Source organism: Alosa alosa, chromosome 14 (genome assembly GCF_017589495.1).
Source record: "Alosa alosa isolate M-15738 ecotype Scorff River chromosome 14, AALO_Geno_1.1, whole genome shotgun sequence".
Classification (NCBI taxonomy): Eukaryota; Metazoa; Chordata; class Actinopteri; order Clupeiformes; family Clupeidae; genus Alosa; species Alosa alosa.
The window spans coordinates 6,460,106-6,478,554 of NC_063202.1; positions in this window are offsets into that span (position 1 = coordinate 6,460,106).

Below are 18,449 nucleotides of genomic sequence, written 5' to 3' on the forward strand. Positions count from 1 at the left end.
ATAATAATGCTTTTAAAAAATAAAGAAAGAGTGAGGGGGAAGAAAAAAAGGCACCTCAGTAAATATTTTAACTGCTTATTAGGATTTGGAGGGCACCACAAAGGAGGCATCTGGGCGGCGTGGTCCACAGCTCAAAAGGGAGACCCAGATGGTTCTTAGAACCCGAGAGTGAAAACTGATCTGTGGACAGGAGCAAAACAGTCATGTGTGTGTGTGTGTGTGTGTGTGTGTGTGTGTGTGTGTGTGTGTGTGTGTGTGTGTGTGTTTTTAATCTATTTAGGTAGCTATTTATTGTGTGAGTTTGTCTGTTTGTGAGTGTGTGAATATGCACAAGTAAGTGTGAAGGTGGGAGAATGGATCTCTGTGTATGACAGTGTGTGTGTGTGTGTGTGTGTGTGTGTGTGTGTGTGTGTGTGTGTGTTTAAAGTAAGTGAATGTGTATGTCTGTTTTTTTTTTGTTTTTCTGGTTGTGCAAATTGATGCAGATTCCAAAAGCCCTGGCTCTTTGGCAAAAGCCCTGACAGAGGACAGAATTCTTTGGACAGCCCATAAAGTGCGCAATGAATACCTCAGTTTGTTTATCTTTGCAAGGCTCAGATATTTCAATGTCTCTTCGCCCCCTCTTTTTATGAGTCTCCGGGACTTGCGGTGCAATCTGTAGACACGCAACAGTGGGGTGGTGGTGCAGAGAGGGAGGGGTGGAAGGGCTGGGGGTTGGGGAGTGGTGGTGCTGGGGGAGGTGGAGGTGGGTGTGGCAATCGAGTCAGGTTGCTTTTACACCACAAGGCACTTACTTCATGTTGGTCGAGCCCGAAGCCATTGCGTGACATTGAAAATATTAAGAAATGAAAGGAATTGGTGATGAACCCAAGTGCTTGAGTGTGCGACGCTAACATCAAAGCCCCCCCTGCCCCTTGTCTGCCTGCGTTCCCATCACTCTGCCTGTGTTCCGTCCTTCAAATTAATGAAGGTAAACGCAATAAGTGAGTCCAGAGAATGTAGCTTTTCACAAGATAATATGGAAAATTTTACAGCTTTCATCCTTTCCTAATCCTCCTTGCTCTTTTATCTTGTTGGGTTTTTATTGGCTGTGCTGCTCCTGGGAACTTTAGCCTAATAAAAAACAATCCTGCGGAATTTTCCACAGAATTTATGCAGTATGCAAACAGATAGGCTGAGCAGAGAAGTGTTTCAATGGACACAACACTCTGTTCATAACGCAAAACAAAAAAACGAAATATGAAAAACTTTTATATGATGTTCTGATTTTGAGATTGATGAAGGAGTTGCAATACTTTTACGATTTTGCCGGCTGTTTCTTTCGCATTACTAGAAAACATTCCTTTTTATCTTCGCATACAAAATCACAGAATGACATTTTTTCTGTGCAAACTTGTGACATTTGACACATACCAGTTCTTTCCCTGTCAAAAAGAGTTGACTATTGCATTAACTTCAATCCAAATACTGCCATAGGATCCCTTTCCATACATATCTAAATGCACTTTCATTTTCACATATCATTGTGCTTATTTTGACATAATCCAAATGTACAGTAACATAGTGCTTATTTTGACACAACTGGCAAATATAACACAGCACTCTATGAAATGCATTCAGAATAATATAAAATGTTGGATGTTATAAAATAAGTGTCAAAGGCGAGATGATTGATATGATTTGTAATTTGTTTGATTCAGACATTTGGAGGGCATCCTTTAATCTTTGTCCCTTTTAATGCGTCACTTTCTATTCCACCAGCTCTGTTCATTTTCAAAATCAAGCCCATAAAAGCATCATATGTGCCATAACAGAGGAATACGCCTGTGTGGAAATTTACATATTAATCCAATATTAAAAATCACTCTGTATTAAAAAGTTTTATGGGCGAAAATAAAACAGAAATGCTTCATGACAAAATGAACGTGGTCCATGCCAAGACTTTGTTCTGTGTGCGTTGCTCCACAGTGCTGAGAGCGTACATTCAGAGTCGCCACAGCAACCATGCATGCAAGCCATAAAACAACCAGACAGAATGGTCCAGAATGCATCGTCCTGCGTCTGCCACATGGGAAATTTCACCAGTCATTCAAACGCTTATGCCACCAAAAATCTCCTAAAAAGTTCATGAATGCAGCTTGAGGTGCCTGAGCTAAGTCTTGTGAAACTACCGGAACATTGTGTCACTGCTCTTGTGCGTGACTGGGTCTGAGTGACAGGATATTGATAGTAAAAAAGGAATAATAACTAAATGAAAAGTCTGGAAAGTTTTCCAAAGCCGTGGCTTGTTGGAATGGATAAAACAGATAGAGCACTGCCTCATTTCTTCTATAGTAAAGACTACTCTATTTTCACCAGACTATCTCATTACCTTTGACACCAAGGTCAAATGTCATTCAGAAAAAAAAAACACATTCTGGCTGCCAACACCTTTCCATGACAAATGCATATCGAGACGCAAGGCCTGAAATGCCTGATGTCCATATAAGGTGGCCGGCCAAATACAGCTATTGTGTGTAAATAATCCAATTTAGCCCAGAGACTGCCCAGTGTCAGTGGTGTGAAGGCAATCCATTCATCATGTGGGATGACAGGGCCGATGGCTTGGTCCCGCTCACACGGGAGAGAGCGAGTGGCCACAGGGGAGCCGGCCTGGTCTGCGAGCCCAGCCGATAACTGCCACCCCCGGTTTAGAGACCTCCCTCAGGGCAGGAATGAGCAAAAGCCTGGAGCTAGTGCTGAAGAGTGAGATACTCAGGTCTTCAGTTCAGTGCTTCCCATAGCATTTTACCTTATAGCTCATAGCTGGTAGGTAACAGTATATAGTTTAGTATATGATCCCGTGAGGGAAATTTGGTCTCTGCATTTATCCCAATCCGTGAATTAGTGAAACACACAGCACACACTAACCCGAAGCAGCGAGCTGCCTGCTGCAGCGGTGCTCGGGGAGCAGTGAGGGGTTAGGTGCCTTGCTCAAGGGCACTTCAGCCGTGGATGTGGGCATGGGAGAGCAGTGCTCAACCACTTCCCCCACCCACATTTTTCCTACTGGTCAGGGATCGAACCGGCAACCCTTTGGTTACAAGCCCGAAGCCCTAACCAGTAGGCAACGGCTGCCCCCAACAGTGTGTACAGGGTCACATTCTCAAAGCTCAAAACACTCAAAATGGCAAGCTTACAAAAAACCTAGACTGAAAAATAACTATAAGAATAATACACTTAGACACTTAGAGAAAAGCCATAAATATAAACTTGATAGTGGGTCCCAACTTTTTCTCTGTTGTTTTCTAGTTGACCTGAAAGAGGGCGGATGCCACGAGCAACAACACCCACCGAGATTACATGCAATGCGCAAGACTGTAAACAATCAAATCATTCTAATGAATAGCATGTCACGCCAAACATAATCTGAACTACTTATGTGACATAGCGAGGGCTTAAATGCAGATCCTCAGTCACAAAGCCTAGCCCTGTGTGTAGGTGTGTTAAGCCTTATTATCGTCATCCCTCGTGTCGGATTATAATCGAAAGATGGCGTTTAGTCATCTCACACTAAGGTCGTAGGTGAGGGCACATGGGGTCAGAGGGCAGGACAAGAGGTTGGGTTGGGTTTTGGGACAGGGCAGGGCAGGGAAGTGAGCACACAGATCCCATGGGTTCAACAGTCAGTCACCATTATGGAACCTCTTTAACGCATTCATGAACAGATGCTGCTCTCCGATGTGTCACTGAATCCAGCACCTGAACCTGGCCCCCAAATACACGCAGTACCAACCCCAGCCACCACAAACACAAACACACACACACACATGCACGCGCACACGCATAAACACACGCACATGCACACACACACACACACACACACACACACACACACACACATACACGCACACACACACACACACACAAACCCTCACCAACATATACAATCTATGTGGGTGAGGCCGTGAGAACGAAAGGTTTAAAGATGAAAAAAAACCCTCCTTTCGTTTAGCAGGCAAACCATACTTTTCAATATTTAATGCCATTCCAGGCAGATGAAGAGGGGGCTCTTGTAACAAGTGGTCTCAAATTGAGCGATGGCAGCATCTTTTGCGCTTAAGAAGGAGGAGAAAAAAAAAAAAAAAAAGAGGAAAAAAAAAAAAAAAAAAAAAAAACAGAAAGCGTTTACACATGCCAGGCTTATCCCGCCACTAAAAATGCGTCCCCGAGTCGCGGTCCAGCTGAGTTTTTATGGCCTATCTGCAAACAGACGCCTGTAGCTCCTACAACAGCTGTGTCTGCCGTTACGCCTTATAACATTAATCTGATTAATGCGCCACGCAACAACAACAGCAAAAAAAGAGAGGAGGCCTGGCGACATACATAATTGTAATCAAGTTTGACAACGATGTCAAATAAAAAAGCCCACATAAATCACGCTCGCTGAGGCTCAAGTGCAGCAGAGTTAGCTGGACAGAGAGAGAGTTAGTGGAAGGCTAAAGTACAGATGGACAGATGGAGAGAGGGCGAGAGAGACTGGGAGAGGGAGAGAGGGATAGATAGAGTGAGAGAGAGGAGCTAAGAGAGAGGAGCTGACATTTCCAGCGGAATAACAAGCCAAAGCAGACCACTAGAGAGAGAGAGAGAGAGAGAGACAGAGAGAGAGAGAGAGAGAGACACATGAAGGGTAAATGAGACATACAGAGAGTGGGAGATAGAGGATTAGAGAGAATGAGAGGAGAGCCTCCTCCTCCTCCTCCTCCTCCTCCTCCTCCTCCTCTCTCCCGGAGCAGTGTGGGACCGCTGCTGCAGTGTGTGATTCTGAGCCCCAATAAAGAGGCGGCTCTCTCTCCGCCGGGCCCGGCTCCCACAGAGGTGCCCCTGACGGCGGGGTGTAATGTGGCCTGGCCTGGCTGCCCAGCCGGGGCCCCCCCGGTGTCAGGGTTATTAATGTAACAGCGGCATGCATGGGGCTGTGACTGTGTCGCGGTCAGTGCCAAACACATATTTCAGCCTCGTTGGTCCCTCCTCAACAAATAAGCTGTTTTGAAAATGATTTCCAGGGTGCTGTCTGTTTCCATAGCGATGACATTAAATGAAAAGGACAGAGAGAAAGAGAGAGAGAGAGGAGAGAGGAGAGAGAGAGAGAGAGAGAGAGAGAGAGAGAGAGAAAGAGAAAGAAAGGGGAGAAAAATATATAGCGGGTGATAAATGGCAAGCTGGTCTTGGATGACACACTCCACTTCCAGTGCTTGTGTCTAAACTGCTGGCACAGAGGCCAAACACTTTTTTGTCCTCCTCATTCTCTCTCTCTCTCTCCATATCCCTCACCCGCCTCTGTTTTCCACAAAGGAGCGAATTAAAATGTATCGCTGCCGTGCCCTGACTGACAAGTCATTGTGCTGTGGCCACTGGCACGCTGGGCGCTCTGTATTTATAGTTTGTCATCTTTCGGGGCCGACTCGGACCTTGTGGCGCGGTAAATCACGCCGTTAAAAGTGTCGCGGGAGACAGGGTCTGGTGGCAGACATCGCATCAGTCAGAGGAGGTGGAGGAGATAGAAACCTGTGGATTGTCTGATACACACACACACACACACACACACACACACATACACACAGCACTCAGAGGGCCTATTGTACAAAAGCAGAATTAAGACATCCGGGATAAGTTACTGATCTGCGCTCAATGAATCCAAAACAAGAGCGTACAGGCTTAATTGGTTGCATAAAGACCAAGCCAGGATGACCAGACACAGATTCATCAAGCCTGGTGAAACCTATCCTGGATAAGTGCGCGCTCACGGCTCCCTCAAATAGACCCCACCACCGATCACCACTGATTCACCATGGCAACTAGAGTGGCTTCATTGCAACTAGAGTGGCTTCAAGTAGGTAGCGATAGCCTTTTCACAACAGCAACAAACAGCAACACCTCTGTTTAGGAGAATATTGCAACTAGTGTCGCGACCACCACACACAAAATGGTTACGGCGCTCCTGTGACGTCACATTGTCGCATGACAGGTCGGGAATGGATATGTAAAAGATAATTAATGATCACAAACGTTTAAATAATGACGGTGGGTCTAGTTATATGTGACAACAATGTGTAGTGGGCAGTGGAATAACTATTGGTTTCCTTTTGTGGTGACTGCTGACTGAGATAAGGGATGAGATTAAATAGATCTTGGAACTTAGCCTGGTCTGGAGCAGGCTAGCTCCACAGAATAAATCGCCATGGTGACTTATACCATAACATGTCCTGCTGCCCCCTATCCTGGTTTTGTGCAACCGGATCACAGATAAATTGAGCCAGGATAACCGAGATATCCCGGCTTAATCCCTTATCCTAGTTTTGTGCAATAGGCCCCTGAAGTGTGCACATACAAGCACTTTAAAATACATAAACACAAACAGGCATACACATAAACTGACCAGCACTTTGAAACACACACACACACACACACACACACACACACACCTTGTAGGCACATTAACTTTCTATCCAACACCAGCAAACTCTGTTTACTGCATGTTATCTACCTTTTGAGGAGAAGCATTAAGATAGCATGTTTACAATATTCACTGTATTGCAGCAGGTGAAATGGTGTGATGTCTCTATCCATCCAGTGCAATGGACCATTGACACATTTTAAACGGTAGTACAAACATGGCTCTCTGTGTGCCAAGATATCCGTAGGGGGGGACAGCAATAATTTGTTCTGCATTCTTCTAATTTCTCTACCCTCCAGCCCCACACAATAATTACATTGTCAGTGAGCGGAGCATGAAAGGTATGGGGAGAGGGACAAAAGTGGAGAAAAGCCACGACGTTTGTCATTCTCCCGACGAAACCTTCAAGAGAAGGCGCCCCTCTCGCAGGGCCCTGTCGACAAGGCTATGTTGCACTTTTTATATCATTACCATTTTTATTGGATTTTTATTTCGCGGCAACAAAAGGGCCATCTGCTGTGAGCTGTACTCGAGAAGAGCGGGAAGATCAGTTGTTAAACAATGCTCTCCGTGATGGATCAAAGCCGGCCGCTCCCACTGCCTCCTCCACACCCGCATAGACCACCACCCACCCCACCACCCCCACCCTCCTACCCTCCAGCCACCACTTCAAACATTCAGACAGGTTCCCACTATTCTCTCTGAGTCAGTGTCAGTCTCTCGGTATCTCTCATAGACTGTGTAGAGACACATGCAGTCATTAGTATCTCCATCAATACACACAGACACAAATAGGATGACCCTTGACTGCAGCATAGTATATAATATAACATTTGTTAATGTTAAGGCAAAGGACACTGCTGTGTGGAGTGACCAACTCTGCTAGTTTCGCTTTCTACTTTAACTTGTAAGCAAACAGTTAGTTTTTGTCATCTAACCATTTAGAAGCTCAACTACCTGCTAGCAACCATTGTAAACTGCAGACAAGAGGAGCTGGAGGTACCATGAGAGTCAGGCAGCACATCTCTAAAAGTATTTCATATTTGTATATTTATAACTATTTCCTGTACTGTACCTCAGCTAATTAGTTTAATATCACAATGTTTATGTGTATGTGTTCTTGTACAGTATGTCCTTATAGGTCATAAGGACACTCTATTAGCACGGAAGAGCTGAACACGGCAGGGCAGACACTATGCAAATTTAAACTGAATAGTAGATCTGATTTGCATAATATGGTTGAAAGATCTGAAACATGTAGTTGGACTGAAGCCATATACACTTGTACCCACAGTCTCTCTCTCTCTCTCTCTCTCTCTCTCTCTCTCTTCACACACACACACACACACTCCCTAGCTCCCACTGGCCTGTGGTCCAGTTCCCTGAGGCCTCCCCCTGAGAGCTAAGGAGCTGTTAAACCTCTCTCTCTCTCTCTCTCCTTCTCAGTCTCTCTCTGCCTCTCTCTCTCTCGTTGTTTCTGTCAGGGGACCTTGTGTGTGTGTGTGTGTGTGTGTGTGTGTGTGTGTGTGTGTGTGTGTCTCTCCTTCTCCCCGGGATCGTATTTCTGAGGGTTATCAAGCGGCTCATTTAAATGAGGGCTGGTCACAGCAGGAAGCAGCTGAACAAAGTTACCATTACCAGGGCCTCTCCGCGCTGTTCTCCCTCGGCCCTAATTGGAGTTGACTGCATTTGTTTAAATCCACAGAGGAAGAAAGAGAAAAGGGGGAAACGCAGTGAAACCGAAGTGTGTCACTTTGGCCAGACAGGGTGGCACTTTGAGGGGGGAAAAAACGTGTTCTTATTAAAGAGAGAAGGGGTGAGCGGTGTATGTGTGTGTGTGTGGCATGTGTGTGTGTGTGTGTGTGTGTGTGTGTGTGTGTGTGTGTGTGGCATGTGTGTATGTGTGTGTGTATGTGTGTGTGTGTGTGTGTGTGTGTGGTTGAGTCAACAGCAGCAGCAGCAGCAGTCACTTTAGCCTCAGTTGCTGGGTTGGCTGGTGTGTGAGGTGATGCTCACCTCTGGTGGTCCTACTTCATTTCCCTGAGCAGCAGGAACATTCACACACTCACATATACACACACATGCAGGAAAACACACACACAGACACACAGACACACAGACACACACACACACACAGACACACACAAACACACACACACACACACACACACACACCGACACACACACAGACACACACACAGACACACACACACACACACACACACACACACACACACACACACACACACACTGATCCACAGGCACTTATAATGTGACAAGTATAACTTTCAACACAGGTGTGTACTCTACAGACAAAGAAACATAGAAGAGGTATATTGTACATGTTCATATGCAAGTATATCCCCGACACACCTGCAGCACCCAACACAGCACTGCGGCTGACAGAGCCCTGCTCATGGGTTACAGATCCATCTACTCTCTGACAAAGCTGACATGCCAACAGCAGCATTATCATCACACACAGGAATGAAAACATGGGCCGGGTTGACGGGAAGGCTCACATCCCGCACCCGACCTGACACGTTTCTATTCAGGGCTATGAAATGACTCGCATCTGCCGCATAACATCAGCATAACAACGCGACCACCCTGACGTGGAAATTGAAAGGGTATCAATTCGCTGGTATGTTGCGTTCAGCAGCTTTTTCTCTTTTTTTTTGATAAAACGCACACGTCAGCGCTTTTTGTCGCGTATTAAAACTGAGCCCATCCAGCTCGACACAATCGCGCACCGTGCCACGCTCTCTGTGCACCACCACTGCCCATTGAAAATGAAAATGCGCCTGTCCACCCAGGCATGGCACCGGACAAGCAGCAGAGGACAAAAACAAGCCCAAAGCCGGAGCGACCGCTGTCCTTTGTTAAGCATTGCTGGCCCACTCTAACCTTCCCCTCACATAAACAAAGGCAAACGATGACGCTAATGGTCAAGAGTGTTTTTGTCCCTGCTTACGTTATTTTATTTATCTTTTTTTTTTTGACCCCCCTCCCTTGACCACACTTTGCCTCGTATCGGGCTGAAAAGGGGTTCCTTGTAAATTTTATTACGGCGGTGTCAAAAAGACTCCCATCGAAGAAGCAGTAAATATTCTAACGGGGTTCTGGACGCGAAAGGGCCATTCCTGTTGGCTCCAGGCACTGAATTAAGCCGGCCTGTTTCTAGTTAGACAGTCATTAAAGAGATCTTACAGCCACAGCAAATGGTTTCCTGTCCTGAGTGCTTAACTCCTGTAGTAGGAAATGTCCTGGGCCATAAAGGGTGAACCAAACTTCCTGAAACATTTTTAAAAGTTACCACTGGGGCCGCATCGCATGTTCCGAACCGCGTGCTCCGGCCAATCAAACGGGACCCTGCTTGACCCTCACATGACATTGACCGTTTAAACAGGTGGTGTCCATTTATTGGCTAAGCATCGGCTTAAACATGGGAAGAACCGGTACTCCGTTGGCTTATTTATTTATTTTTAATCACAGGGGGAAGGATTGCACTGCGGAGTATGGAGCGCATCACGCTGCGAAACATTTAAAGTGGCGAAGGGACACAACGGGAACCAAAGAAAAGACATGTCACAGTGACACGATGGCTAAAAATAACATGCTCTTCTGTTTTATCAAGCACACGGCATGTCTGGTCATTGTTCCAAACAAGGAAAAAGGAAAACCACAGACAATTTATGACCGCCATCATTTTTGGGAAATCATATTCATCCGTGCAGTTTTTATGGCATAAAGCTGATTCATCACAGCTGTTAAATGAATGCCAGGAAGAGAAAACCCATATCAACAAACGCCATCAACTCATACAGTCAGTCATTCTTACCTATGACTAACAGGCTTTGTGTGTACGTGTGCATACAGCAGTTTTATGAAAATGTGCTCAGGGCTCTTAAAGCAATAACTTTATGAGTCGCTCTAAGTGGTGAGTCGCTCTCCTCTCATGCACTGAAGTGCAGTGAGGGGTGTGTGTGTGTGTGTGTGTTGTGTGTGTGTGTGTGTGTGTGTGTGTGTGTGTGTGTGTGTGTGTGTGTGTGTGTGTGTGTGTGTGTGTGTGTGTGTGTGTGTGTGTGTGTGTGTGTGTGTGTGTGTGTGTGTGTGTGTGTGTGTGTGTGTGTGTGTGTGTGTGTGTGTGTGTGTGTGTGTGTGTGTGTGTGTGTGTGTGTGTGTGTGTGTGTGTGTGTGTGTGTGTGTGTGTGTGTGTGTGTGTGTGTGTGTGTGTGTGTGTGTGTGTGTGTGTGTGTGTGTGTGTGTGTGTGTGTGTGTGTGTGTGTGTGTGTGTGTGTGTGTGTGTGTGTGTGTGTGTGTGTGTGTGTGTGTGTGTGTGTGTGTGTGTGTGTGTGTGTGTGTGTGTGTGTGTGTGTGTGTGTGTGTGTGTGTGTGTGTGTGTGTGTGTGTGTGTGTGTGTGTGTGTGTGTGTGTGTGTGTGTGTGTGTGTGTGTGTGTGTGTGTGTGTGTGTGTGTGTGTGTGTGTGTGTGTGTGTGACACCCACCAAAGATGATCACTCACTGAATGTGACCGACATGATTCAATGTGCCCAAACACAATAGGAGTACAGTAAAAGCTTGCAGGGGGGTGGGGGTGGTGGTGGTGATGGGGAGTGGTGTTATTAATTGCAGTCTGTGAGAACTAAATGTTTTTAATGGAGCAGGGGAGACAGAGTGCACTTTGTGAGCCACACAAGGTCAGAGCCGGGTCAGACTCAACACTCCACTCCTGTCCGCCTGTTACTAAGCATGAAACCTCTGTTTACACACACGTCAAAACCGGTTCGTTTTTTTCTTGCAACCTCTGCTTGACAAGGTACAAAATAGAAGGCCCTTTGTGCATGTCACCATTTGCCTGTGTCATGGCAGAACTCAATAAATTACACACCAAAAAAAAAAATATGTATATGTGAAAAGCTAAAAACAGGAACAGCTCCAGTGAAAACTTTAGTAGATAAAGAAGCATTCTTTCTCAAACAGAACTACAATAAAATTACAAAATGACACTCTGGGTGTGGCACTATGATTAGATAATGCGCTAAATCACATGGGGTCTCCACTGTGGGGAACGTGTCAATAATGCGCGCAGTTATGGCATAACGAGGAGCAGCGCAGGGTAATGATGGCATCCGATCATTCATCATCAGCAGGGTAAACAGCAGCCCCGGCCACACGGCTCAGCCAAGCAGCACTCCGCCATGGAGATCGGGCTCTAATGAAAGCAAAACAAAGCTGGACATGTTAAATTTATTAGCACATTTAGCGTGGGCGGCCCCAGAAGGACACTGGCCACTAATAATCGTGGCCAAGGAGCGGCGGCAGGGAGCGGTGTCGTTTCCTCCTCGGCCCGGCGCGATCTCTGTGGAGTGGGATATTTGTGGAGTGGCTGAACAAACACTGATTTTGCTGGTATCTCTGCGTTTCCCAGAGGCCACTTTGGGGGAGTGTGGTGTGTGTGTGTGTGTGTGTGTGTGGGGGGGGGGGGGGGGGGGGGGGGGTCCAAGCGAGGCGAGATGGGGGTGGCACAAGGACTCAGCCCTACCTAAGGGCTCTTGAGAAACGGGCCTTGCATGTGTCCCTGCTGGTCCCTTTGTGTCGCACTTGTGTCCAAGGCAAACACACACACGCACACACACGACGCGCCGCAGGCACACCGCGCCGCACGACGCACCCCCCCACACACACACACACACACACCCGCACGCGACGCTATCGCGTCTTGCGCGCGACGCAGGCACACGCGCACACACTGCACGCACGCCCCCCCACACACACACACAAACACACACACTGTGAAGTGTGCGCATACACACACTTGTTTAAGGCTTTCCAAACAGTAGAAAAACCAAAACATCACAACCCAGTACCATGGTAACTGAGATATTCTTTTTCAGTGCAGGATACCAGACACTGTACAAGAGGATACAACAACAGACCAGTGTTCCAACAACAAGTGTAACTATAACAAAAATATCCAAAAACAAGCAAATTTAGGCAGAAATAACAATTTATTAGTGTTTTCATTTTTCATTAACAAATGGCACACTGTGATCCATAACATTTCACAGCCCACCCCCCTAGGATAACCAACTGCCAAATCCTTTTTTTATTGCGGACAAAAGCCTCTTTGAAACACATTGATACACGGCTCTCATTTCGATGCATCGAGAGATAGAGATCAGCGGAAAGATGAAGAATTCCCTGTAGACCCGGAACGGCAGAGCAGAGTCGCACTGAGCGAGCGAGAGAGCAGCGGGCACGCTGCACGCAGGGCCTGGCCTAATGACAACATCCTAATGTGTACCACATGCAAGAGGGGCAAGACGAGGAAAGGGAAACGGTGCTTAAAGTGGCCATTGTTCTAATTCTGAGGCAATCTAGAGATAATGACACTGACATCAATAGCGCCGAGTCGATTCTCAGATAACTCCTTTTTTTTGTGTGCTTTTTTTTTTATGCGTGGAGAAGTCGTTATCATAGGCAGAGGGATTAGGGATTGTGACACTAAGGTTGTGTCCTTGCTTTTGAGTTTGTTTATGATTTTAATCTGCCCCGGAGAGCGTCTCCCTGACGATCAATAAGACTAATTAATGCATGAGCATAACGGAAGTGACAGCTCGTGGAAATATTTTCCAGCACGGAGGATGGGGCAGTATTTTTAGCCGCGCTCGGACAGGATTGACAGATACAAATCCTTCCTTGAGAACGCACAGGCACAGATAAAGGAGAGGACTGCAACACCGCCGCTGAGGTTTGTGTGTGCGTGTGTATGTTTGTGTGTGTGTGTGTGTGTGAAAGTTTGTGTGAATGTGTGTGTGTAACATTAACTGCTACATTCAGTGTGCATGTAAGGGTTTTGTTTGTGTTTGTGTGTGTGTTTGTGTGTGTGTGTGTGTGTGTGTGTGTGTGTGTGTGTTTGTGTTATGTCCCTGTGAGCTGCTGTGCAAATGGGCTGTGTTAACTCTGTCGTGTTCAGTAACCCCTCCATATTTCACAGGCGAAACAGCTCATTAACATGACCTTAGCCTTTGGTCAGTTTGCTTTTCTTCTTCGTCCTCCTCCTCCTCATCTGGTAATGCTACACTGACCAACCCCGGCCTGCTCTAAATTATTCACCACTTTGCTGCTGCCCATAAAGCCTCACCTTTGACCCCTTCCATTTATTTATTTATTTATTTACTTACTTACCCCCCCCCCCCCATCCGCTGGTCGTTATGACCATAAATCCATACCATCTAATCACTGGCATTCTTCACATTCAGGAGATTCTGCAGGGGGAGTGAGAGACAACAACAACCCCCACCAAAGCCACTTCTTTCCCCCCAGCCCTGCCAAGGCAACGGCAGCGATGCGGCCCAGCACGCTCCAGAGGATCTGCGTCACGGTGTCTGTAATTAGGTTGATGTGTCAGGAAGTGGTGCTGGATTACCGATATGAATCATATGCGGTGATTAGGGGGGTGGGGGGGGTCTTTGTGATTGTGCACGGGGGTTGCCGGGAGCGGGGGATGCTGTGTGCAACCATGCTGGAGAATGTGGCTGAGCTGGGGAGAGGGAGGTGGAGGAAGAGGGGGACATACTGACACTCAGAGGATCAGACCCTGCAGGTTCCTAAGCCCTTTTGAAACATCACAGGCACTGTTCTGGGACCATATGTTTGGGAGGTTGTTTGTGTGTGTGTGTGTGTGTGTGTGTGTGTGTGTGTGAGCATATATGTGTATGTGTGTGTGTGTGTGTGTGTGTGTGTGTGTGTGTGTGTGTGTGTGTGTGAAAAGTGTGTTTGGGTGTAAGCATATGTGAGCATAGGCATGTTTATGTATATGTGTGTGGATATACAGCGCTGGAAAAAAATAAGAAACCACTACACATTTTTCTGATGTCATCCTACGGTTGCTGAGTGACATTCGAATGAGTTGACGGTCATATTCAAAATTAAAAGACCACTGCAAATTTGAGAATGACCGTCAATTCATTTGAATGTCACTCAGCAACTGTTGGATGACATCAGAAAAATGTGCAGTAATAGTGGCAGTCATTTTTTCCAGCGTTGTGCGTGTGTATGTGTGTGTGACCATATACTGTGTGTGTGTGTGTGACTGTGTTTGAGAGTGTGTGTGAGCGTGTGTGTGTGTGTGTCTCTGTGTGTGTGTGTGAGCATATACTGTGTGTGTGTGTGTGTGTGTGTGTGTGTCAGTCTGTCTGTAGGGGGGATAAGAGCACTCGTGCTATTTTAAGGCAGGAGAGATGAAAACATTTTGCCAGCCTCTCAGCCAGCCGTGCCTCCCCCAAATCGGATCAGTCATCGAGTCGTTCACAAACAGAAATGAGGATTCTAAAAAAAAAAAAAAAAAAAAAAAGAAGAGATGCTTACACTTCAGCGGCACAATCAGTGACCCCTTACAGAGAGGAAAAAAAAGAGGAGGAAGATGAGGAAAAAAGGCAGAAAATTACATAAAGAAGACATATGTCATTCTGATCCCGCTCAAATACTGGATTACTGCTTTGATTAATCACAGTTTAATCTGAAGGACTGAAATTATAGTTTCGCTGTCAGTGGGAAATAAGCTTATTTGACGCGGGGGAAGGCGATGATTATTTCTCTCTCTCTCTCTCTTTCCCCCTCGCTCTCTCGCTCTCTCTCTCTCATCTTCAGCTATTCTTCATTGCTAGCGGATTGCAACTCAATTATCTTTGTGTCAGACGATTATCCCGCTGGCTTAATTTAATCTTCATTACTCCCCAGTCATATTTCAATTAAACACGCTATCGTAGCATTAACACATACTTAAACCTGCTACTCCTTCAGTTAATTTCCCCCTGATAGGTGCACCGGGGCTAACAGATGTCATAATTATGCACTTATTAAACATAATTCACACTTGTCCTTACGTGGGGTTCAGTGCTCAGTGCTCAGCACACACACACACACACACACACACACACACACACACACACACACATGCACACACGCGAATCCCCCCTCTGACTTGCACGCTTCAACATTAATCTAATGACAATATGCTTTGGTTTTGATCTACAATGCTGTGGCAAGCTGCTTGGGCCTGGCTCTTCCCCAGCTTAATTGTGACACACAGATATTAGTGGCGAACTTAAGGAGGTTAATGCATTAGCAGATCAGTCAACACACTCATTTCACCTCAGGGACGTCACCACCGATCCCCGTAAAAAAAAACATGGTTCTCGTCTGATCACTGCCCGTCGGAGTGTGAGGAGAGGGGATGTGCTGGATCCCAGATGGGCAAAGGCAGACGAAGGTGCCCGAGGGTGCTGCCGGCGGCTTTTGGGTGGGCCAACTTGGATGCCAACGTGGCACGGGTGGTGTCGCCTCCTCAGCAGGAGACTGTGGTGAACAGAAAATTGGGTGGAGATGTGTGTGTGTGTGTGTGTGTGTGTGTGTGTGTGTATTTGTGAACAGTGCTGTTTTCATGTCTCATCGGTTTATAATGCTGTAGTTAAGGATTAAGACCCCTCCACTCCACCAAACATCTGGACAGGGATACACATGGATCTAAATCCACACACACACACACACACACACACACACACACACACACACACACACACACATCTATTCAGACATAACACTACACAAAATCACTCATCGAAACATTAGCGCAGGAAAAGGTGTCTTAGCTACAAATTCATAGTCACAGAAACAATTATTATTAAAAAGCAGATCATACCGTGCACTCCACACAATCATCTCAGCATCTCAGCCAGGGCTTCCAAACAATGAGACGGATGCTCAGTATCGTATAATCGTAATGTTCTCACCCCTGTGCTTTTCTGACGGCCCTGGCTGGGGCATTGACTGTTTTAGTTTCCTCTCGCTAAGAAAAGCATAGATTACCAATATCTCAGCTGCAGATGCAGGAAAGCACACTAATACAAACAGGGCTAAAAGCAGAACGCCTGGCAATTATAGGAAATGCCTGCAATGCCCACAGATAGGAAATGAGTGGGACAAACACCAAATGTGTACAACAGAGCAGGCAGCCAGACTGTATATGAGGCGGAGGAAAGCTCTAAGGCAAACACTCAGACACATTAAAAATGTTAAGGGGAAAAATACGGACCATGTGTGTATGATGTGTATCATAGCAATAATCCTTATGGTTTAACATAAGCTATCATTTACATGAAGCCGTGCATGGGTGTTGTGTTTTTCCCTAATAAGCTTCGGGGGAAATATATATGTGAAACTACACATTTGCTGTTAACTCTGTCCATATGATGTTTTATAAGGGTGCTGGGTAAGTTAAATTATTATCAAGCAGCCTATCCCGTACGCATGCATGTATGTAACATAAAAATAGCCTTTCAGTCCAGACAAATTTCACTAAAGACTAACTATAACCACAGGGAACAATTAGGTTATAATAATAAATAATGACCTAAACAGACCCATGCACAGATACATTTTATCAGCAGTGCAGATAGAGGATAACATCGGAACTAAAAATATCAAAGGAAAGCACTCACCCCCCCTCCCACCTCACCGCCAACCCCTCCGTTTCAGTTCCAATTCAAACCCACTAAGCACCATAGTGCAGTTATGAAAGTTGTGGGGCATTAAAGCCAAAATCTGGGAAGTATTTGAAGCTGAGCTTTTCTAATCTCTGCAATCTCAAAGGGATATCCTGGCGACTAATTTTTAGAAGCAACAGTAATATGAATAATGTGTGCTGGTGGCCGGCGGCCCCCTTGGCTCGGCCGAACGGTGTGGGACAGAGTGGGACGGAGCGCGAGTGGATTAGGGAAGAGGAACAAGCCGCCCTGTATCTCAGGGTCACTCTCCCACCACGCTATCGTCACTGGACAACACTATCTCCCCGGAGTGGCCGAAAGCAAACCAATAAAACTATCTAACTCACACAACAATGTGTGTGCAAAACTAGTTGAAGATTATACAATACTAAATTACATACATAGAGTCATTTCATATTATATGTTATTTATTGTACTGGGATTCATACTGGGATTCATCTGTAATAAGAAACTAGACTAAAACTGAAAAAAAAGAGAGACGCACCAGATGTAAGAAGTGGGAAAAAGAGCCTTCAGGCTTGTGTGTGTAGTACGTCTGCATGTTAAGACACAGGGGGTGGTGGACAGTTAAACAGCAGATCAGACCAAGAGGAGGTGGAGAATAAAAGACACGTAGAGACAGGGCGAGATAAAAGAGATGAAAGGAGAGACAAAGGGATGAGAGAAAAGAGAGAGAGAGTAGAGGAGTGGGGTTGAGACAGACGGAGAGCTTCCGGGAGAGTGGTCCCAGAGGGGCGGTGTTGAGGCGAGCAGCCACCGCAGATGAAGAGGCTGGGGCTGGGGCTGGGGCTGGAGAGAGGCTCTGGGGGTTATTGTCACTGACAGAGCCACACCTTGACGGGGGACAGCCGTAGCTTTGTTTGTCACCTCACCAGCCTCAATCAATCAATCAGTCATCTCCTGCAACTGCCCCCCCCCCATCCCCGCCCACCCCTACACCCACCTCCACCTCCCCACCTCCACCTCCTCTGCTTCTCCATCTCCTTCTCCAAATCAATCAGCTCCTTTGCGCACGCACACCCCCAGAGGAAGTGTATCTCCCAGTCACCCGACGGGTCATGTCACACCACCCAATCACAACTGTCGGCCTGTCAAAGCAAAAGCTACACTTTCACTTTCAGTGCATTACAGTGGTTTGCTTGAATACGGCATGATGTTATTGAACATCTTCAAAGGTGGACAGGACACATGCTCGCCTCTGCTCGGTACCTGCCCTGAACTGAACTCTAAATCCTATGTTTAGAAACACGTTACTCACGTACACTCCCTGTTGTAAGACAATGGCAATGTGACACCGTGATTTAAAATGCATATTGATTAGTGTCCATACTTAATATTAGCCAACGTCTATATCACTGCTGCAAACTGCATTACAATATCTGCAAGTATTTTCTCGTTAACCTTTAACATGTGTTCTGTAGCTGCAAGGCATGATTCCCACA